The 25,458-nt window shown below is 30.9% G+C and overlaps 1 protein-coding gene across 1 annotated transcript in view; it reads right to left on the bottom strand.

The window, feature by feature from the left end:
• The window catches only part of Sema5c (Semaphorin 5c), a 66,718-nt gene extending 61,281 nt beyond the window's left edge, over positions 1-5,437 (bottom strand). The window contains exon 1 of the mRNA XM_016071526.5: positions 5,097-5,437. The gene's annotated coding sequence lies outside the window, so the exon portion shown is untranslated. The remainder of the gene's footprint in view (positions 1-5,096) is intronic.
• Positions 5,438-25,458: the final 20,021 nt, after the last annotated feature.

Here is a 25,458-nt window from a genome sequence, read left to right as displayed (position 1 = left end):
AAAAAATGCGGGAAATGGGAAATTTAAATCATCGATTTTTTTAACAAAAAATTAAGAGATTTAAATTGCTATTTAAATAACGATTCAGATTATTCGAATTACCCAATTTTATTCTGATATACAGTTTTTTATTTTATTTATTTATTGTACTCGTTCCTAGTATTAAATGTCTGTTTCAGTTATGTGTTTCTTCTTTTTTTAAAATAAATAGAAAAATTTACCCTAGAGATATTATAATTATAAGTTTATAGATTCAAAATTAAAACAGTTACACAATTTTCAAGAATAGTGTTTAGTCATGAAAATACACTTTGAACCATTTTATGCTAGTGATAGCGAAATATAAATCTGCGACTTAATCATCAAATAAAATATTAACGAAAAAACTAATTAATTAAAAATACATATGGAGTTTCTTTTTATTTGTCCCGCTCTACGTTACATATTGAAAATATAAAAATTCAATGTAGAAAAAAAAAAAGATTTAAACGATGTTGCCCCTAATTTTAACTTATAGTATGTTAAGCTCTTTTTATAATTAACAAATACATTTTTAATAGCAATATTTAAATCATAATTACCATTGATTATATCAGGATTTGATGAACTAAAAAAAAAAAACGAAATTTGCGTAGAATTATAAATGATTAAGAAATTATGTTATTTTAAAATTTTTTAGAAGCACATTTAAATTTTAAATACTTTGTAAGTATTTAAAAGACAGAATAAAAAAGCAGAATAAGTAATTAATAATCCAAATGTATTAAAATGGTTGAAACAGCATAGACTTATATGTTGTTCTATTTCAGATTTGAATTTCTTAAGGTTGGTTCTGCCTTTTTAATCTTTTTTTCACGAAGTTTTTACTAACTTTAATATTTTATGAGTATATTCAATTTATCGCGATGTGTTAAACATAAAAATTTATAAAAATAATTTTTTTTTAAATGATTAAGTATAATGCGATAAACATTTGGTATTAAAAACTACACACCACACAGAAAGGTGTGTTCTCTAACTCTAAACTTCTCTTTAGTGAGAAATTGTAACTCAAGTCGTTTATTAAACATGCATTCAAAGTTTCGTTAGTAATATAACAGGAGCAATATTTAATTCTGATTTACGATTTATTTTTTCGAAGTCAAAAAACAGTCCAAATTTACGATTTTTTTTCTTCTTTCTTACACTTCAATACTCCCTGGGACCCTCTCTTGAAGAATAGCATCTTTCAACTCAAGACGTAGACGGAGAACACGTGCATGGGGGGCCCTCTTGGGGTCGCCAGCGGGAGGTTACCCCCGCCAAAACACAACTTTCCTCCGACCCCCGTATAAGGGGGAATAACGTCTTGAGGGAGGAGGCGAGATTACTATATTCAGGCAGGGATGCAGGGAAGAAATCTGTTTCTTCTAAAACCTCCCCCTCCCTTCCATTTCATATGCAGAAACTATAATTTGATGCTTTCCAGTGGAGCGTAAACAGATCGTGCATTTATATTTTGGGGGGTAAAAACTTGTTCGAAATGATAAAAGGAAATAAAATAAACTCAGTGTGATAATAAGCACTTGTCCTATTTTATAACCTTAGTCGCTTTTTCATAAACTAATTTTTATTTTTAAATGTGAGTAAAAATATTGATAAGTCGGTCAATTAGGGACTACAATCAGCAAATATTATATCGAGTGTTTTGTTTATTTAATTGATTCTATACTTACTTTTTTAATTCTTGCAAGTTCATAAAACTAGCAAATTTATATGGAAATATACAATGTTACAATAATTTAAATAAGTACTATATTTTGTATATTCGCGTAAGACTGCATGTAGTGTAATTTTTTACAGCTTAGCATCATTTGGTAAGAATAAATTAAATAAGCATTATGTTTTGATTAATTTCTATCAATGACACATAAAATTGATACGTTAAGAACATAAACAGAAACTTTAAATAACAAAGAATAACATCGCTGAAGTGCAAACGGCAAAATTTTGCTTTACAACATAAAGTTTCCTTAAAATATAGAAAAATGTATTTAATAAAAGCAATAATACTTTTTTAAGAAATAAATAAAGTTACGTGTCATTAATTCGAATTTGGCTTTAGCACTGTTATTTTATTTTATAAGCGGCGTTGAACTAACGGCCGAATTCTGAGTTCACTACTATCCACGTTCAATTCCACAGCCTTGTAATTTTAAACCTAACTCAGAAGAAAAGGGAATTCCCGGTTCAAGTAATAGGAAAAGCTAGCATTTGTGGTTTCACTCTTAGATGGAACTAAGTCATATTTGCGTTACATAGAGATGAAAACCACGAAAAACACCCACGGTTATCCCGACAGCAAAGGGAATCTAACCCATGATCTGTCTAGCACAAGGGATATTTTACGTCAGCACAGAGGCATCTGCGAGCCGGGAGCAGAATTTATATCGAACAGCCATCGCTGAGATTCGAACCTGGGTCATCTCATTGGGAATCAAGCTCTCCTTTAGCACTATTAATAAGTACAGTGTAGAAAAAAAAGGCGAACCTAATGAATAACCTTTGATCAAATGATCATTAGATCAAAAGCTATTCAAAGTGTTCGCTTTTTTTCAGGCACTATACATGAAATTAAATTACACTACTTTTTAAGAAAGTCAATTTATGGCTCAATTTGATGATTTTGCTTTAGCCCTTCCTGTTGAAATTGGAACGTATTATACCATAATATTGTCCGTAATTTTAGTAATGTGCACCACATTATTTTGCAAATTAATCCTTTTATAACCGAATTACCCAATATTATTGTAGAACATTGAACCCTCTTTAAGCAATTAGAAATTATTCATGATTACGATTTATTTCAGTGCACTGCAAAAAATATTAACATTTAGTACAGTAATTAATGGTATAGTAGCTGGTTATATTGAATCGAAATAATTCATAATCCGCCAAATGAGTTCAATTTGAGATAAATAAATGTAATAATACCATAAATTTATTATCTTCCACTAAATTGTAATAGAATAAATAAATAAATAAAATGAAATAAATAAAATCCCCCTTCCCCCCTGTTAGTTGACATTATTACGGTTAGGACAAAGAAAATACACAATTTATTTCTGATGTAAATCTAATACAAATTTAAGTGTCCCATTAATAGAAAAACAACACATATATATGTTTATAGCATTTTAAACCTTTGAAGCACATAAATGTTTGACAATAGGAGACTCGGGGACATAAAAAGAGGAAATAACCATTTGGGGAGATTTTATGGGCGCCAATAGTTTCACTTTCTGGTAACGATTTCTTTTCTTAAAAGAAATATTTTTTCCTCTAACAAAAGGAACATTTAACGGCCATTTTGTTCCTCTATATGTCTTTTCATGCATGAAATTTAATAAGTCATTCATAAATTTCACACTACATGGCATGAAATTTCAGTTCTAAAGGTATTAGCCAAATTAAAATTTTCGCTAGCCACTATTTTCATGGAAAATCTGAATAATTTTTTAATTGTTAACAGATGTAATATGAAGAACATTTTGATGATCAAAATTATAGAAGAATATAGATTGTAAAATAGAAACTTATTTATTGCAAAGTAATGATATTTGCTTAAAATAAGATTTCTATGAGATCTCAGGGGTTTTAATATTATCCACATATCAATAGAAAGTCATTAAAATAAGAAAAATATCAGACATGTTCTCATACTTTGAACACTTCATATTTGACATAACACTGTCACTCTCAATTTCAGCCCTGCTGGCTGCAATTGAGAGAATTGCGAGCAAATTTCGCTCTTTGACATAGGGTAGCTTTGAAAAGTAACCATAACAGAAAATATTTGTTTTTTAACCAGACTAATTTTAAACATTGGAATACTGTTAAAGGCACCAAATTTCTAAAAAGCTAGCCATTTTTTTTAGCAAATTAGGTTTGATTAAATACTTTTTTTCTTAACTGCCAAAAAAAAGGTTAATATAGCATATATGATAAAAGTTTAGATTAATAGGAACATTTACGGTTAATAAAAAAAAAACGATTATGTCTGCCTGAAAGTTTTAAGCCCTTAATTAAATCCTTGAATTAAGCCTTTGTATTTTATAAATATTGCGATGAAGTGTATAAAATATTTTCTTATTTAATAATAGTTTCTGATTAGAATAACATGATTACGTTTTATTATTCCATTATTTACGTAATATGTTCCAAACAAATAACTATTTATACCTGAGAAAATAAATCTTTTAAAAAAAAGGAATAATTACTGTAAAATTCTCAAAATGCATAGTTAATAGATGGAGGATTAAAATTTTGACTTTTGCTAACTTGCTAGACAGTTTTTTATAACTGATACCAACAATAATTATTATGTTTTTTCAAAAATATGACGTTAATTTCTTTATTAAATTAATTATGAAAAATTATTTCACTAATAGTTTGAAAAAAATGAAAAATCTAAAATCTAATTATGAATAATATTACAATTTACTCAGTTATTAATTGCATTTAAATTCTCAGTAAATTTTCTTATAAAATGGACCATCTTACGAAACAGATTAAAAATTAAATTTGCCAATAGTGTACAAATTTACTGTTTTATTACTATTTATACATTGTAATTTTTTTACTGTATATTCTAATATTTACATTAAAATGTAATACATAGGTACATAATTGATCTATACCAATTTTAACCATTATAAAATGAATGTAGAATATTTCGTAGATTACAATTAACACATGCTGGCATGACATTTAACTATCTATAAATTGACTTTCTGAAATATTAAACGAAAAAATTCGTAGTGCAAAAAAATCGAATTAAATATAATTTTTATTTCTAAAATTTCTAACTTGCGTCTTAAATTTTAAATAATAATAAAATCTGAATCAGAGATAATTATCATAAATAGAAATCATATTCTAAATAGCGTTAATTAAATCCCCTATATAGGAATGGAATGCATACACCTGTTTCATAACACCAGATGTTAATGAAATCAATCATTCTTAACTTTAACCAATAATCAAAAATTCATGCGCTGAACCGCACTGCGCGCACTAGTCTCGGAGCATGTGATTTGATCTGAAGAACTACTTACCGAATCAACTCACGTTGAAGGATAAATAACGCTGTCCTCGACTTCGCGTCGATATGGAGTAACGTAAAATCCGAAAAGATGCACACACTTTTACACACAGTTAGTAATATCGTGCAACATCGCAAATTTATTCGAAATCTACAACAGAATGATGCACTCGAACATAGAAAACAAATTTGAGAAGCGTATGCTTAGTAAAAATAAAAACACAGCCAAAATCCAGGGATTAGTTCAACTATCATTCCGTCAAAGATCACTTTTGCAGAGCAAGGTTTTTTCTTGAGTTGGGGAGCTGCTGAGTTTGTGTGTGTACGATTTCGGAGACAACTTGAGGTTGCTATAACAACCGCGCCAAATGTTCGCCAACTAATTGGCGTTTTTTAGTGAATGGTTTTTAGATGGGTTAATAAAATAAAATAGATACTTCTGATTTTTTTTTATTCGCTAAAGATATTTTAATTAGGTTTGGAGGCGATATGTATATTTCACAGATACATTTTATGCAAGGCATTTTAAAGACGGAGAAGGAATAAACTTCTCCGTCAAAACAATAAAAGCGAAAGAAAAAAATTATGATACAAAAAGCGTGTTGAACTGGTGCAAAATTTTCATCAATTTTATTTATTTATTTGAAGAGCATGAGAATTTCCTGTAATGTCATTTAAATAAATAAAATATGCAAGGTTGAAATCATTTAGCCATCCACGTAAATTCAAACCCCTAAAATAGAACCCCCTCCCCCCCAAAAAAAAAACCTTTTTTTTTTTTTTTTTGCTTGCATTAAATAAATTTTTTTAAAAAAATCATATTAATAATAATCTACGATTATAATACTAACTTGACTTCACCGTGCAAAAAAAAAAAAATTCGATGTGCAATACAAAAATCTTTAAAAAAAAAAAAAGAAGAAGAAGGAAACGGTGAGAAAAAGTGACGGCTTCCTTTATAAGTCGCCACTTCTTTTTTGTAACTCGCCACGTGGCGAGTTATTATTTACAGGTTTATCCTACGATATTCGAAAATTTAAATTAATTAAAAGTAAATGATTTCGGATAATCATTACAATCTTCAGTCAGATTTTTATTTAGATTTTATATAAAAAGCTTTAAAGTTCTTTAATATTTTCATTGAATCTTTTGCTTCCTCTAATTTAAAAATAATTAGGCTAGGTTCTATCGATCATATTTAGTGAATGTTCATTTACTATATTTTAATAATATAATTACAATTTCGCCACTATTTAACTATGATTATTCAACGTCAACTAATTTTAGCTCTGATTTTAGGCCAGCTCAGTAAAGAGTAAAATTTTGTTCTATATTTTCTTGTCATCATTATTATTTAATAAGACTTCAGTACTTGGAGGTGGTTTAAATATTGTCTAAGAATATTTTTTGTGATTTTAAAACACTCTCACCTTGTCAGCAAAATATAAGTAAATCGAAAACTATTAATCATTATTATTTAATAAGACTTCAATACTTGGAGGTGGTTTAAATATTGTCTAAGAATATTTTTTGTGATTTTAAAACACTCTCACCTTGTCAGCAAAATATAAGTAAATCGAAAACTATTAATCATTATTATTTAATAAGACTTCAATACTTGGAGGTGGTTTAAATATTGTCTAAGAATATTTTTTGTGATTTTAAAACACTCTCACCTTGTCAGCAAAATATAAGTAAATCGAAAACTATTAATCATTATTATTTAATAAGACTTCAATACTTGGAGGTGGTTTAAATATTGTCTAAGAATATTTTTTGTGATTTTAAAACACTCTCACCTTGTCAGCAAAATATAAGTAAATCGAAAACTATTAATCATTATTATTTAATAAGACTTCAATACTTGGAGGTGGTTTAAATATTGTCTAAGAATATTTTTTGTGATTTTAAAACACTCTCACCTTGTCAGCAAAATATAAGTAAATCGAAAACTATTAATCATTATTATTTAATAAGACTTCAATACTTGGAGGTGGTTTAAATATTGTCTAAGAATATTTTTTGTGATTTTAAAACACTCTCACCTTGTCAGCAAAATATAAGTAAATCGAAAACTCACTCCTTTTAAATTATTTTGTGATATGAAAACGAGCTTTCAGTGTTATTCTTTTCCTTCAATAAAATAGTACCCTACCTTTTTTTTCTTTTTGCTGCTAAATTTCCAGTGTAATTTTTTTGACAGAAACTGACATAAATTATTACGAATGTTTTCTATAAATAATCCTAATGGTCTAAAGATTGTAAGACTCGATACCCTGTAGATCACCGAAGTCAAGCATTATTAGCTGCGGTCAGTGAGATCAGTACGGCGGTCAGTACTATCGGTGTCATCACTTTGATCAGTCTGCAAAGAGGCTGAGGTGCGCTGTATTGGTTTTTGTTAAGGTCAGTGATTGGTTAGTAATTTCGAAAATTTTCATTTAAGTGAAAAAATGTGACCAAAATGGAGATTTTTAAGAAAGTTTAATTACTTTTAAAATATTTTAGTTATATCTTCGTTCGATGGCCCAGATAATTCTTAATGACGAGATGATATACATATAGTTTAAAGTAATCGCTTTGCTTCAACTGCAAGTCACTTAAACTGTAAATTTTTTATTTTCCTTGATTATTAACAGGAATACAAGACAATTTAGGAATAATGAAATTTTCATAATTATTTAAGAATAATAGAATTTATGACATTATAGCAATTTCATGGCATTCATATCCAAGACATATTAGCCAATTAAAAATCTGTATTGTTCTTAGCTGATCAGTTTTTTCAAAACAACACAGTATAATTATCGACCAACTGTGGATAGATAATCATGTTTTGTTGTTTCAAAGAACATCAACTTTAGCCCAATTTCATTCACTAACATTGTTTTCTTCTACTATGACGACAGTTAATTTATTCATTTATTTTAAAATTTTAAAGGTAATTACTTTTTCGTAAGTGATTGCTTTTTCGCAGAAGTGATAACTTTTTTATACTATTTTCTCCTACTATGACGACCTTTTATTTATTCATTTTAAAATTGCAAAAGTGATCATTTTTTGTGAATTTTTACGAGTTTGTATAATACTTTGTGAGAAAATAGTTATATTTAAAAGCTAAATTAAAAAAAAAAAAATTATTATTTGCAAGATCTATTTCAATATAGATAATATCACCGTAAAAAATTCTTGAGACAACGAAAAGCATGAAAAAACCAGTATAAGTAAATCGCAGAATCGGAGAATCAGCGAATAAAAATTGAATTAGCAATTTGGTAAATCAGTGAATAATTTTATAAATCAATAGAAAAGTTTTTAAACGTACAGTTTGTAGTGTGGCAGTCAGTAACTACTTTTTATTATCATTTGCTTTATAAATTTAGTTTGTTTTAGACTACTAATTTTTGTTTTCGAACAATAAATATGAACATCAAACGAAAGAGCGATAAGTAGCCAAATTTGGAATGCCAAGCGTTATAAACTTGATAATCTAAGCTTACTTTTTTCTCCAATGGTTGTAGCTGGAGCGTTTTCACCCGGTTCTTTCGTAAACAGAGATGGGGAAGAAAAAGGGGAAAAAAATAAGAGAAAGCAAAAGAGAGAAGATGGATGAAAAAAAAGTGTCCCGGGGATGCGAGGGGTAAATGGATGACTGGGGTTGGAGAGAAGATTTGTGGTGGTCATCTGCAAGGTCATCTACAACATTTTGTGAAAGTTTCAAATGGCTATAAATGGGGGTTTGAAATTGCTAGAAGAGTAATTAAGAAACTATTGAGAACCATTTTAATTTATGAAAAAATTAATCTATTTTGCTGCACTGATTAAAAGTAATAATAATAAGTTATGTTTATTTTATTGAAGAGTCACAGAACAAAATGTTTTTTGTTTTTGTTTTTAAATAAAAGAAAGAAAAAACTGTCGCATGTTTTTCCATCGTATGTCGGGAACTTCTGCACGTGAACTAAAAAATGCGCCATAAAAATTCTGCAATAACTACAAGTATTAAAGAGACGATGTGACTATAGTATTTAATTATCGGGATTTCTTATTTAATTTAAATGTAAGATAATCTATTAGTAGTCATATTTACAGTCGGATGTTTGTAAGCGTGACACGTGAATTGAAAAAAATGGTGTAGGGACAGAAATTCAGGTGTGGCTGGAGTTGCATGTTATAATTGATTACTTGAAGATTGTGATGAATAAACAGGATGATGAGAAAATGACATTTGAAGATGAAAACTGGATCATAAGTAATAAAACTTTTATTTAGTAATATTTGAAGAGCTCGAGTTACAAAATTATATTATTTTTATCATAAGACTAAATTATATCATAAGACAAAATTAAATTATATCATAAGACAAAATTAAATTATATCATAAGACTTCAAGTTAAATAAATTATACAAAATAATATTAATAAGGACTGGCCATAGGAGACAAATCCCCCATGACCTGCGTAATCAAAAAGTAATTGAAATGTTCTCAACAGACCTTTAGAATCACGTGAAGAGATCCATTGTTGGTGATTTATCGAAAAATAATGTAGCCAAAAATAAAGCCAACCCCCCATAATCAATATTAGGTTTGAAAAATACCTTGTCGATCGCGAATCGCCAACAAGACTTTGAGAATTATTATAACCATGTAACTGAAGCATATTTGTGGTAAGAAATTTAAGAATAAAGAGTTATAAATAGATTTTTGTTTTCGATTAGGCGCAACAGTAAATTAATGAGTCTACATTAATATTGAAATAAAAAGTTAGCCTTTGCATTGATCGATAAGAAAGAATAAAATATTTTATGTTCATTTTTAATAAAAAAAAACTAATTGATTTAAGTATATGTAATTCGATTAATAAAATAAGTTTAAGTAATTTAAGATATTTTAAAAGGTAGGAAATATATATGTAATGCCAATTGTGGCATCACAAATGGGTCACAAGAATTCTGCAGCTATGCTTCCATAGGGATTTATTCTTTCTTATATAGACTCTATGGATAGTCACAGGACCTCCCAAGGGGCTGCTGGGAAAATAACCTGAAGTTCCAGGAAACTAATATTTGTAATAGAATAGCAATACTTTCCAGCAAAGTATATAGGGGTGAGAAGGCATACCTCCATATTCTGGAGATAGAGCCTTAGACGTCGTGGGTGAAGGATCTCTTATATCCTAGCTCCCACAAGAAGCGTTCCTGCGCGGATACCCCGTACCTTACACGGCCTCCGCGACGAAGTAGACGGCGTGCTCGGTGACTCCTTAGGCCTGGCGACCTGAACTGAGAGTAGGGCGTCAGTGCATTCATTAGATTGCTGCAGTGCTCCGAATCGAGAGTAGGACGCTGCAGTATTTCTACACAGTTCCAGAGCTTTTTTTAAGCTTTCCTGTTTTTTATTTTTTTGTGACCTGAGTGGTAATGTATTGACCAAACAGCAGTGGAAACCTTAAGCCTTAATTGCTGCCCGGTGTCAACGAAGCTGCTGGGAGGTGTTTATCTTCCTCTGGGTTGGGCCAGTAGATATTAGCTTGACTCCACATGAATAGTTATGATAGGGATTTAAATTTAAATTCGAATAATGTCTTAAATTTAGATAAGCAATTAAATCCGCCAGACTTAGAATCCCCCGGCATGGAAGTGTCGGAAATTGAGTCCGCAAAAGGCCCTTTTGAGGGCCACAAAACAAATGATGCGATTCCGATCGGCACTTCCAGTACCGACGGTAAACTTAGATTTAAGATTGGAAAGGAACAAAATTCCGTAGAACTAGTACCCCCAAGTGAGGACTGCGAATTAAGCGATCTAAAAAACGGAGTAAACCAAATTACGAGCTATCTCACTTCTCAATCAAATGATGAGATGCATAACTCAATTATAGGCCTACTAAACGGCTACATAAATAAACTACTAACTGATAATGAAAATATCATGTTAAAGTTAGAAAAGATCGAAAAAGAAAACAAAGATCTAAACGATAAACTACTCGAAATAGGCACTAAAAAACCTAAAGAGAACCGCATTAAACCTGTAAGAGAGGCCCCCCCTCCCCCTTTCCCAATTAAGAAAATAGGGAAAAATATACAGAATGCCAAAATAAACTTCATACATCCAAATAAATTCCAAACACTGGAAAAACATAAGGATAATGATATGGATACTGAGGATTTCCCACCACCACCAAAATTAAATAAGAGGAAAAAGATCGATATGGAGGATTCTGAAAAATCCGAAGACGAAGCCACAGAAGTCGAACAAGAGGACAATTTTATCGTCCCCAAAAAACATATAAAAATCCCACCTATAGTGGTGATAGACAAAGACTTTGATTGGAAAAAGTTTAATGAGAGAATGAAAGAATTAAATATCACTGACTATGAGGGCAAAAGCATAGCAGATAGGCTTACAATAAAACCCAGGTCAGAGGATACTTATAGAACAATAATCAGGGACTTAAAAAACCAAAGAAAGAAAAATTCCGAAAAGGAAATTGAATACCACACATATCTCCTCCCTGAGGATAAGATGATAAAAATCGTAATCAGAGGACTTAGAAAAGAAACAGCCACTGAAGACATCCAAAGTGCTCTTATGAAAGAACATAATATAACCGCCGAAAATGTTGTACAACTAACCAAAAGGCAGGAAGGAGAAAGGGTCCCAATCCCACTATTCCTAGTAACTCTGAAGAAAAATGAGGCCAACAAACAAATATATCAAATTGAATTCCTCGAACGAATGAAAATCAAAATTGAAAACTATAAAGGCAGGGGCAGAGGACCGACCCAGTGTCACCGATGCCAGAAATTCAAGCATACCCAAATTGGGTGTAACCATGATCCAAAATGCGTAAAATGCGGTAATAATCACTTAACCCGGGACTGCCCCAGAGGACAAGAGGACCCATTAAAATGCGCGAATTGTGGGGGAGCACATACGGCCTCCTATAAGAAATGCCCCGTCTATGAGGCAGTAGCAAATACATCTAATGCAAAAGGAAAAAGACAATTTACTGTCAAAAAATCAGTATTTGAGAATAAAACTTATGCAGCAGCTATAACAGCAGAAAAACAACACCCACAAGCCCCCTTCCCAGAAGATAAAATAAAGGAAGCACAACAAATTGTTGACAAACTAACAGCCCTTACTTCAATGGCCAAAGACATTGCAGACGCATTAATGGGTTTGGACAATAATTATCAGGAAGCTATCAAATTAAAATATGGTATTAAACAATAAAAATAATTTTTCCCCAATCAAAATTGCATTTTGGAATGCAAACGGTCTTCCAGCCAAAATAGAAGAGCTCAGACATTTTGTGTACGAACATAATGTAGATTTCATGGCAATTAGCGAAACCCATTTTAATAAACCCAATCAATGTAAAATCGCAAATTATAAATTATACAGATGCGATAGAACAGCCTTCAGAGGCGGAGGAGTTGCAATTTATGCAAAAAACTGCTACAACACCATCATGTATAGTAATAGCAACACCCCCTATTACGAAGAAATTACAATTTTGGCTACTATTAGCAACAATAAGCAAATTAAAATAACCAGCCTTTATAACCCACCCCAAAACACTATCGAGGAAAGAGTTATCAAAGATTTATTTGCACAGCAAATTGATACTATCATCGTAGGGGATCTCAACTCGAAAAACACCTCATGGGGATGTAGAAAAACTAATGGCAACGGAAAAATTTTATATGATATAATAAATAAAAATAACATTATGATATACCCCCCCTCAGAAGCCACGTACCAATCCTTCTCCAGCGATATCCTTGACATTCTCCTTACAAATTCAAATCAACCCTTCACTTTAGAAGTATACAAGGAATTAAATAGTGATCATTACCCAGTAATAGCGACAACTTGCTACCAAAACAAGATCGATTCCATCATCAAAAAGAAGACGGAATGGTTACTGTACGAAAACATCCTAACTCACCACTCAAAGCAAATAAACAACAACCTAAGCTCCATTAATGATATCGATACTGAAATAAACAACCTCACCAACGATATTCAAAATGCATATCAAGAAGCAACAGAAGATATAATTACTAAACCCGACTACAAATTCATTCCTAGACGAATAAAAGAAGATATTAAAAATAAAAACAGAATGAGAAGAGAATATAAAAATAACCCGGACCCCCAATTAAAAACGAATATCAACAGAATGCAAAAGCAAATTCAAAAACAACTACTAGATTTCCGACAAAACACTTGGGATGACAAAATCTCAAACTTAAATATCCAAGATAACTCTGCATGGAAAATGGTAAAATCTCTCAAGATGCAAAAAACCACAAATATGCCTCTAAATTCCAATAACGGAAAAATCTACACAGACAGTGCCAAAGCAGAAATTTTCGCGGAGACTATTGAAAAACAATTTACCCCAAATCCAGAACCTAAAGATATCTTATCAGATAAAGAGGTCGACGACGAATATCAAAACTACATTAAAAACAAAAACATACAGCCTACAATGAACCCCACGGATGAAAATGAAGTAAATAACATTATAAGAAAACTGAAAAATAAGAAAGCCCCAGGGCAAGACTCCATTACAAACGCTATGCTTAAGCACCTTCCAGTATGCAAAATTAAACAACTAACAAACATCATTAATGCCAGTCTTGCAAATAGCTATTTTCCTAAATCCTGGAAAAATGCAATAATCATATTATTTCCAAAACCAGGTAAAAATCACCTAAACCCGGAAAATTACAGGCCCATCAGCCTACTTAATACACTATCAAAAATTTTGGAAAAGATCATTTTAACAAGACTCCTCCCCTTCTTGGAATTTCTTCCCGAAGAACAATACGGATTTAGAAGAAATCTCTCAACCACAAAGCAATTGATTAGAATACTAGAATTCATTAGCCAGGGCATTTTCAAAAAAGAGATAATAGCAATGGTAATGCTCGATTTTGCCAAAGCTTTTGACAAAGTGTGGCATAAAGGACTTATATACAAGATGATTAAAAATAATATCCCAGACAACTTGATCCACATTATCATAAACTACCTAACAAACAGAACCTACAACATTAAGATAAATGATACCCTATCATCAAAAAGAACTATACAAGCGGGAGTACCACAGGGCTCTATACTAGGTCCGGTCTTATTTCTTATTTATACCTCCGATTTTCCAGTCAACAGAGAAAACCCAAACATACAAACAGCCTTTTATGCAGATGATACGGCGATCTTAACTAGATCAATTAGAACAAGAGGAGCCATCCAAAAGATGCAAACAAACCTAAACAACGTAGAAAAATGGTGCTCAAAATGGAAGACGAAAATAAATCCATCAAAATCGAATCTTCTAATCATCAAAAAATTCTATAAGAAAAAGAATATCAACCACGAGAAGTTAAAGCTCTTTAACGAAAACATCCCTACTGTAAACACCTCAAAATATTTGGGTATTACCCTATCAAATTCCCTGACCTGGAACAACCATGTAAACAACATTATAAACAAGGCTAAAGCAGCATACCGCGCATTAAAGCCAATCCTTTCAAAGGACTCAAAAATGGCCCTGAAAACCAAGAAAACAATATACCTCATGTGTATAAGGCCAATTATAACTTATGCCTCCCCTGCATGGGGAACTCTAACTAAAACACAAGTTAAGAAAATCACGACTTTTCAAAATAAAACCCTACGCTACATTACAGGCGCACCTTGGTTCGTCAGTAATAAAACAATACAAAATGACCTCAAAATTGAACCAATTATCAATTACATTAATCGGCTAAACGCAGCCTTTTACAAGGAAGCCAAAAACTGCACGACATGTAACTTTAAAAGCACATTCGACTTCGAACTAATTAAAGAAAATGCTAAATTTAGCCCAGCGACCGCCTTTTTTATAAGTGACGGGATTTTATCGAAATATTTTAATTAAACTTAATCATACTCAAGAGGAACTGTATCACTCTGCACCAATGAAGCCCTTCGGGGGGGAGGCGAGGGAGTGATGCAGGGAATCAAGAGAAACCACGGACCTTTTCTTCGCGTAGCTCGCTATAATATTTTTTGGCCCTAAAAAGGGCCTTTCGATTTTCCACGTTCAAACGCTCTTCGATGTACATATGTAATTATTTCGTTATTTGTATATATTCTCTTATTATTATTCAGTGTTAATCTCATCATGCGTGTTTATCATTCAATGTAATCATTATGTGTATATATTTAACCCAGACTACGCCCGTGTTGGCGCCAATTAATTCTTAACTGTTTATCTCATTTATATGCAGAACGCCTGCACGCCCCCTGACCCCCTTTCCTCCCTTATTGTTTTCTCACTATTCGATGAAAGTGTAGATAGCCCTGCGGGCTAGGAGCACTGAAATTTAAATTTTAAATCGGTAAAAAAAAACCTCCATATTCTCTGGCTTGCTGTTCGTTTCCACTATCATTACTTACAGAACATCTTTCACAATGTAAATTCATTTATCACTTATATAACAAAACATTTTAAAGAGATACATATTTAATTTTTTAAGTATTCTTTCGTGATTTTCGACCTCAGAATTAGTGTCAAATTATCTAACTTTTTTAAATTGTAGTGTTGCTACTAAATTTTTCATTTGGCTTGTAAGCTTTCTTACTAAAATACACCAAAGAGAAATGAAATCGAAGAGTTTGCATGCATATTTCGATCCCCTTATGCCTACTTTGTACACATTATTTATTTATCGTATGCAGTTGTTAAACTTAAAAACACAAAATCTAACAATCTGTTTTTATTTAAACTAATAATTATAATACTTAAATTAAATTATTCTCCCTCAAAATATTATTTTTCAATTTCCTTATTAGTAATCAATTAGAATTCATTTTCACACCAACCTCATTTGTCGCTGACGTTTTTACAAAACCGCGTACTGAGAAAGAAAGTATGGTAAAAACTACAAAAATATTGTAAAACTTAAAGTGTTTCTGGCTCTATGAGAACACCGAATACACTTAAAATTTTGCCGAAGCTCTTTGGTAATGATGTTGGTAAAGTTTAGATTAAAATAAATTTTTTATAATGTGTTAAAATTTTGCAAGTTTGGTAATTTTATCCTGATATTTTAAAGCATGACAAGAGAACCATTTATTCGGTTAAATTTTCTCTTTAGTTTTGTTTTTTTATTGTGTGGTAATAAGAGAACTATAATTTTGAAAAGCAGAACTTCTGTAAGCTTAACGGCTTAACAGAAATTCTTAAAAAAAACCATATGAATGGTTTAAATACCGTATATTTTGGTTTCATTACTAGAAGAGTGGCCTTTTTACCCCCCAGAAATGTCTTTACTGTATAGTATGGTAATTTTAACAGGATTTTTTCTTCTCCGTGCATCGCATTTCCTTTATTATTTTGTGTTTCAGCCTTATATCTTTGCATTAGCAGAGACAAATCCAAGGTCTGTCTCTCAAACTGTCTCTTGAGATTACAATAAAAACAAAAAATACATCGATATGAGGATTTAAAATATATATATATATATATATCGTTAGTATAATCGTTATTAGTATTATTTAGCTTCTCAGTATTAAAATAAGTAAGTCTTTCAAATTAACTGTATGATTCAAGTGTTAAAGGATAGTCAGTTAAAAGTTTCAGCGCTAATGTTAGAAATGTGCTTAGGTCAAAATTCCCTCCCCGAAAATAGTTAACTATTTATAATTATATATCACTAGTACAAGTACACAATGCATATATCCCTGGTATATTTACTTGGTAATAAGAAAACAGCATTTGCTTCAAAAATTATAACGGTGGAAAAATGTATATGAATGAAACAAGATTCCAGGACATCAAGATGAACAGATGCGACAGGAGCGGAAAGAAATTAGGCATTTGTCGGAAATTAAAAAAAAAAAAAAAAAAAAAAAAAAAAAAAAAAAAAAAAAACGAATTATAAAACTTTTTATTCAATTATAACAGGAAGGCTAATTATTTAAAAAAAAAAAAACAAGTAAATATGAACAGGGATCCATAATAAAAAGAAAAGGTCAATGTCTTATTCTTTTAGAAGTTATAAACTGAAGCATTTAGCGTTAGTTTGAAAATAAGTATTTCTTTATTTTCTTCTAACACTTGTAAGCAGTTTATCGTAACTTAAAAACGCAAAGTATTGACTTTGTTATGTTATTTATTTGTATTCAGCAAATATTTTAATAAATACAATTGTGCATTTACAATGTTAGGTTTCGTTTGCTTTTTGAAGGTTAATATTACGTCCTAAAATTCTAAAACCTTTTATCACCCTTGTCACATGTCATGCTAAATTATACAAACATACACTAGCAGAAGTTCAAAAACAAAGCATATGCTAAAGATTGTATTTGAATTATTTTTTTAAACTTTAATTAAGTGTTTTAATGACATTTATAAACCTAACAATAATGAGGATTATGTAAATACTTATTTTGGTAAAAAAAAAAAAAAAAAAGATACAGATACAATATAAAAGTATTTAATTTGCTGACTTTAATTGTTCTTATTTCAACCAAAATGGAGGATGTCTCACCCCACCATACTCCCTAAGCTAGAAATTATTTGTGGATGGTCCCTTATAAAGAGACTCTCTTTACAAGGGACCATTCACACAAATGATGATCTAACGATTTTCAAATGGTGATCCAAACCCATTTTTAATTTAACAGTCACAAAATATTTGATAACAAAGCTTTGGGAGACTATTTTTTAACGTATCATGAAATTTTTTAAGAGATCTTCGATATTTTCGTATCGCTCATTCCGAATCTTCAATCGGTTTATCTTTCCAAGCAACATTTTTTTAAATGACATTTTTAGTTTATTTTTTGTTGAAACGTACAAGTTTAAAAACGTTATACATAACAAGGTGTCACAGGTTGTTACAAACTTCTAGGAAAGTTAGGGCACATCATCAGGATTATAATTGCATAGGAACCTATACCAGGAGCATGTCATCGTACTCGTTTAGGTTCTCTTCCCTTTTATGACCTGTTCAGAAACAGAATAAGAAACAGTTCAAAATGGGGAAGCTCACCTAATGGACATTTCCTGGCTTGGGTTTTTATGCAATTTTAATCCTGATGATGTGCCCTAACTCTTCTAGAAGTTTGTCGCAATTTTTACGCGGCCCCCTTTAATGTATAACATTATTAAACAAGTACGTTTCGACAAAAAATAACATGTACGTTTCGACTAAAATGTCATTTAAAGAAAATCTGTAACATTAGGAACGAAACTAATTTCAGGCCTGTAATCCCCGCACCCGAATTACACACGATCAAGTATTTGTATAAATGCAACCAAAAATTTATTCCCAAAAATTTGACATAAATGCTACAATTAATTTTATAAAAACATATATTAACATTTTAAAAAAATTTAAAATATTACTAAGGATAATAAATTTATCATTTCATCTGATTAAATCCAAGGTTGGAACTTTGTTTAACTATCACTCATCTATGGAAAACAATTAACCCGCAATTTAATGAGACTTGGCTCGCGACTTGATCTCATATCGATAACCTTTGACTGGATAAATTAGTTCGGTCTATATTTGGAAGAGTAAAAAAAAAAAAAAAAAAAATGGCGCACAGGTAAAGATCTGCAATCTGCCGGGTTGATCTCGTCCTGTGTCGCGACATTCATAAAAATATGGGGACAGACGGGCGACACGAGGTTACAGTACAGAAGCGTAAAAATGGATGCCTTTTAGGGATAAAAACCGTATCTCGATTCTTTTTATCAACTAGTACCAACTGAAACATTTTCATGTTTGATTTCAGTAGAAAATCGTGGGCATTTTAGATGGTAAATACTGATTGGTAATCGTTTTGTTAGGCTACTTTAAATTCTTTTGTTGACGGCTTTATTTTCCTGAACTTGGTGCATAGTTTTTAACAACTCCACTCAAAGTCTGAAAAAAAAGATATATTTTTTTGAAGATGATCGAGAAAATAGTATATATTTAAATTGTATCGTTGCTATATTTATATTTCTTTTCCTCTAAAAAAGTTTGTGCGCGTCAGGTTAATACCTAAATTATCTTGAATAAATAATCCCAAGAAACTGAAGCGGTGAGATATTACCTGTTTAAAAACTTCATTTGTTTCAAAAATATACATATAGGAAAATACAATCAACATGTTTCAAGCTCTTCAAAAAAAAAAAAAAAAAAAAATTGCACAGCGCTATACTGTAAAAATTTGTTTAATGGTACAGACAATTCTGTACAATTTTTAGACAAATGTTCAACTCTTTTGTTTAATTGTTTCGCTATTTCTTTCGTATAATTTTATAACTGACTATCATTAAAACGCTTTTTATCAACGCTTTTGAAATAAATGAATAAAGCATGAGTGCTGCGAAAAAAATAAGTAAATAAAAAAATTTTCATAAATCACTTTTTTGAATTGGACTAAAAAAAGTAATCATTTTATTTTTATCACACACGAAATGACAAATATGGGGAGCACCCCTTTTGAAAAATGTGGAGGGATTTCAGGTGATGATAGTTTTTTAAGCGCCCCACGTCCTCTATTTAGCCCACTAAAAAAACGTGGCTTATAATTTTTTTTTTAATTGATTATTTTTTCTAAAATAAATTTGAGTCAGTTAAGTTACTTATATGGGAATTTCGATTGGCAATAACTTCTGCTTGTAACAATCATGTAACCATTGGAACTTGTATAGTCATCGGGTATAAGAGTTCCAGTTGAAATCTCAGCATTTATGCCTGTCGTTAGTGAACATTTTCCCTCTCAAATTAACAGTCACGAAACTGAGCTAAGTAAAGTATGATAAAAAATCTAAAAAAAAAAAAAGAAATTTATTCCATAAAATTCTCATAAATTAATAATTTTTTTTTAAATTTTTCAGAAATTAATAAATTTGAATTTATTTTACTCGAAAATAGCGTATAGAAACAACAGCCCGATGAAATATCAAATAAATGGGTCCACTGGTTCATAAGATATTATAACAGCCAGTTTGAAAAATGCAGGTCCGTGTATTTTCATCACATTATATATAAAAAAAAATTCATGGAAATTTTTTTTGCAGTTTTGCGTTCCCAAATCGAAGTGTAAAAGGACTCAATCTGGCAAAAACATCTTCATCATTTTAAAGCAGAGCATTAAAGTGATATTAAAACTAAAATTAAAGAACACCATCCTCTCTCACGTTTGACCTTCGACCCTTTCAGCATTTTACAACACAAAAGATAATGCGCGAAAACTTAAATTGCGAATTTACTTCATTAGAGTGTGGCATTTTAAGTTATCTTCAGCAAAGAAAAAGAAAAAATAAGAGCCTTTTTAAAGTAAGAAACATAAAAAATATCTCGTTTCTGTCATTTAAGATGGGTCTGTTAAAAATAAAAAAAAAATTACCCAGTTAGATGTACGAGTGAGGCAACCACGCCCTATGTCATGATAATATTCAGCATATTCACACTCGTTTGCATAGAAGGGTCAAATCGGAGTTCAAGTGGAGTTTTCTAAGAAAATGGCGATGATATTTCGTATCACTGTACATTTTTCTTTTTCTGTCTCCGATGTAGACAATTTAAAACGCAAATGAGTTTTTAAATAAATGCAGTATGACATATTCTTTTTTGTTTCTATGTGTGTTATGCCTGCTGTATTTGTTGGATGAAAGCATCTCATGTCGTTAACTGAGAATGAATTGGAGCAAGTTATTTAGATTAGCCTATTAAATCTGAAAAAGGTCTTCTCAGGAATTTCCTAAGCATGATTTGGATAGTTTTAAGTAATTACATTGTACAATGGCATTGTACAAAGTAAGATGTCGAACACTCTCAGGGAATTCATTCCTGCCTTGAACCATAATATAAACACCTCGAACCATAATATTGAACGCGCATTTTGAACAATGACATCAGTACCTTGAACCTTACAAAGAATCATAATAAGGTGCTAAATTGAACTGTGCCTCTGCTAAAGTTGAGCTATAGTATCCAGTAATTAAGGCGCCATTAGCTTGCACAATAATATGGTCCAGATTGGCAGGATGTTATATTATTTGGTTGGCATGATGTCAGTCAGATTAGCAAGATGCCAGCAATTTTGAACTGTAATATGGTTAAAAACGGTGCAGGATTTCTAATAATGTTTAAAATCAAAATTTTGAGCAGAAAAAAAGGTATCACCCTACATAACTTTCGTCCTCCTTTAAGACCATAAAATGTCCTTGAATTGAATAAACATGATTTTTTAATTTTGAGCAGAAAAAAAGGTATCACCCTACATAACTTTCGTCCTCCTTTAAGACCATAAAATGTCCTTGAATTGAATAAACATGATTTTTTTTATAGATTTGGAATCTTGATCTTCACCCTAATCACCATAAATAACTTTTTATCCTTCTCATTATTGGATTTTCACTTGCGTGCCAATCTTATTAATGGTTCAAAAAGTTAACCTTAAAAACGTTGATTAAATGATAAAATTACACTCAAAATTGTACTTTATTTGAATAAACACGCTTTTTTTTACAGATTCGTATTCGTAACCATCAAAATATGGGGAGTAACCGTAATCGGGAAAATATGGTCCAATAGTTTAGCCAGGAGAGCGGTCGAAAGTCTGAATTTCACTTTTTGCGTATTTTACCATATCTTGGGAACCTTTTAAGCGAATCAAAAACTTTTTTTACACAGTTATAAAATTATTTTATTCAAAGGTAATTAATTCCATGGAAAAAAAAATTTAATAAATTATTTATTGCTTACAACATTTTATTTAATTATGATCGAAAAATTTTTGAATTATAAGACATAGTTTTTGGCATCATTTAAAACTAAATCTATGTAACTTTAAATGACAAAAAGTAGAATTTGAAAGAAATAAAATAATTCAGAATTCGGCATTTTTGAAATTTTGTGTCTGGGTTTTTTATCTAGCTTTCAAGATGGTCCATACGCATGTGTATGTTTAGCATTTAAAATTACAACGGGAGTCCGAAAATTTCGCAAGGTTTTTGTAGTTTTATATAATTGCTTTGAACTAGTTATGAAGCGCAATTATAACTCAAGATTTCAGTAGCTAACTGTTAGCTTTTATAAACGTTTTTCGGATATTTACAACCGAATCAGTACTGAGCTTTCTATGAATAATAAACCTTTATTTTTCAACCCCATTTCAACCGGAATATTGTTTAATATTCTTTTATAAATATAACTCATAAAGAATTAAATGTCTCCTTCGTGACAATTACAGTAATTACTTGTTTTTCAATCGGCAATCTCATAACATGATTGTCAGGATTTTTAATTTTTTTTCGCCAAATTTCCATGCAATTCTCATCGTTGGCGTATATTTTTTATTTAATAAAACATTTCGCTTGCTTTTTGTCAAGGAAAAAGAGTGGCTTTTCTAAAGAGGAGAATGTATTTAGATCACGCGAGGACCTGGAACATTTAAAAGGCTTCTCCCATAATGGTCTTTTCTTAAGAATATTTTTTTTTTTATTTCAGGCTCCGTATGAAGAAAATTTGAATTATTAAAAAAAAAAAAAAAATTTGAATAGGTCTTCGTTTGATTCCTATTTATTATTCATGTATAGTGTGGGGTGAATTACTTTCTTAGAAGTTTTGGATAGGTCAAGGTAAGGTTACAGTTACAGAATGATTTTAAGCGTGATCATGAATACATTATGAATGGAGGATTATATTATACTTTGTTCTAATCAGAAATAGCGGTATTAAAATATTACCTACCTTATGTTTCAAATGTTGCCAATTAGAATTTCATTTTCGAATAACATATGTTTTATTTTTTACAATTATTATTTTCAAATAATTTTTTTATGATTAAAGATGTTGTATCACGCGATTTTTCGCCAAGTCGACTTATACTGTTCTTATAGAACAGACAAATTTCGAACATATTTGTGACGTCACGGAGGTTTTTAAAATGGACTAAACGGTTTAGCGGGTGACTAAATTTTAAATGAAATTCGCCTTAAAAAAAAAAAGGAAATTATAAAAGAATAAATAAACAATAGAATAGAAATTTGAAAAAAAAATCTTGCCATTTTTTAGAAAAGCAGACTAGTAAGTATTTCATCAAACATGTAAAATGATTTGCGCTTTCATACTGGACCGACGGTAAGCCGAAATAGATTGAGGTTGAATGAATTGTGAAAACGTTGAATAGAACAATGTGGAAAGCACGCTTATGCATAATACTTGGCGAAAATCGACATGGTAAAGAAAAAAATCTCATTTTCGAAAAGGGAAAATTAAGCATTTTTTGAAAACACCCAATGATAAAAGCACCTTTAAGTGCTTTTAAAAAAAGAAAATCGAAAATAAGCACTTTTTAAAAACGCTACGCACCATAGAAAATGAATAGCGTTTGTGATCGAATTTTTTAACAGCTTCGTTCTCGCACTCGTCAAAATGACGGGTGGATGTTATGCCCTCTATTTCTCATGCCCGTGATATTTCCTAGCTTACTCAATCTATACACCAGGTAGCAGTGCCAGACTATTTGTCTTGAGTTCATAGATAGTTTATTTTATACTAGATGTCAGCACTCATCAAACATGTAAGCTAAAAATTATTCCAAAAATTAAAAATGAGTACATATTTACACTTAGTTTTATATATTTTTGTTGAATAAAAAAAATGGGCTCTTTTATGACTACTTTATTACTTTTTTCAAAATTATACGACCATTGTGGTGTTATTGCTTGAAATGTTACTTTTATCCCTTTCTCTATCTCAGCTCGCTCAGGGGTTAGAGCTCAGGTTCGAATCCCAGCAAAAGCAGGTTGATTCAAATTATGCTCCCGGCTCACACTGAGCACAATTCTGACTTAAAATATCCTTTAGAAGTAGATAGATCATGGGTTAGAGCCATTTTTTAGTCGGGCTTCATGGGTGACTTTCGTGGTTTTCTTCTACATGTTAACCTCAAATGCGTTCCCTCGAAAAGCTCTTAACCAAGGCTCGATTGTCTCAACCCTCAATTCAGGAGTTCCTTTGTCTTTTAGGTTGGATAAACCCAAATATGAGTCGCACTGGTTATGAAAGAAAATGAAACATTGCATTGTCTGGGTTAAAAAAAATTCTGATTAAAATAATTTTCCTTTCGAAGAAAAAATTTAGCCAACTAGGCAAGTTTTTAAAATTGTTTAATCATTTTTTTAAATACTTAAGATGTTTTTAAGTTTTAAAATCCAGTCAGCTAAAACTGTGTTTTGTGTTATTAAGCTGTAAGCCGTATTCTCCCCTTTATCTGATTTTACCAAGATGCTACAAAAAATGAAAAATCTTTGTTTTAAGATACACAAAATTCCCTATTTTGCAGTTACACTTTCTGTAACCGCTAACATCAATGAAAACATCCATAAAAATCATCACTCATCGCAGTTAACTTTCCCCTGATTATTGCGCAGCTAAATATAAATACACAAACGAAGAAATTCAATTTATTTTTCACTCGCTTGCGTCTGTTTTTCATTTTTCATAGTTTTCACGAGACATTTCTTTTTCTAAAAAGAAGGGAAAAAAAGATCTCACGTGTCCTCAACCCTAGCTGAGAACTCGAGGATGGATTTGTTCTATATTTGATCATCAGAGCAGGAGAGCAGCAAGCACTTCAAACGTGAGAATTGCAATGGTGTGTTTAATGTTAATAAGATGATACACTTGATGGTGATGAAATAGATGTTTGAGTTGCAAACTTTCTTACTTTACACGCTGAGGTTTGAAGGCGGTAAATATTTACACAAAGCCTTGCTCTTCTGTATTTTAAAAGCCACTGCCGGTTGCGGGAGAGAAAAAAGTGGTGTGCTTGAATTGGAATGTTTGTAAAGAAATTCGTCAAGTTTTATTTAATATTCGCACGTACTTAAAGATTTAGTTTAATATTTTCCCTGCGCTATATGTAATAGCTTACGACTAAAATATAAATTTATTTATGATTTTTTTTTTGTCACGAGTCTTCTACAGCGCTTTTGTAACTGTTAATTTAATATTTTTTTCTTTTGAGCTTATCATGTTATTTAAATAATAATACATTCTTTAAAAATATTTTTTGCTATAATTGTAACAGCCTAAGTTTCAACTTTAATTCCTGCCGTTAAATTTAAACAGGAGTGTTTTTGAAAGATAGTTTCGAAATAAACAGCAAACCAGTGCTCAGTAATGTTCTTAGTCACTAGAAAGCTTAACCACTTTTAACTTCTTATTCCACTCTGAGCTTTTTATTTACAAGCATGCAGATTCATAGAGATGCTACCAAAGGCGGCAGGACCCCACTGATTAATCCACTATGAAAAATTAACCAATGGAAAGGCGGAAAATTCCGTGAAGAAAAATTTA

Source organism: Parasteatoda tepidariorum, chromosome 6, assembly GCF_982258835.1.
Source record: "Parasteatoda tepidariorum strain Cologne lab strain chromosome 6, Ptep-v5.0, whole genome shotgun sequence".
Taxonomy (NCBI): domain Eukaryota; kingdom Metazoa; phylum Arthropoda; class Arachnida; order Araneae; family Theridiidae; genus Parasteatoda; species Parasteatoda tepidariorum.
This window is presented reverse-complemented; position numbering and strand designations above follow the sequence as displayed.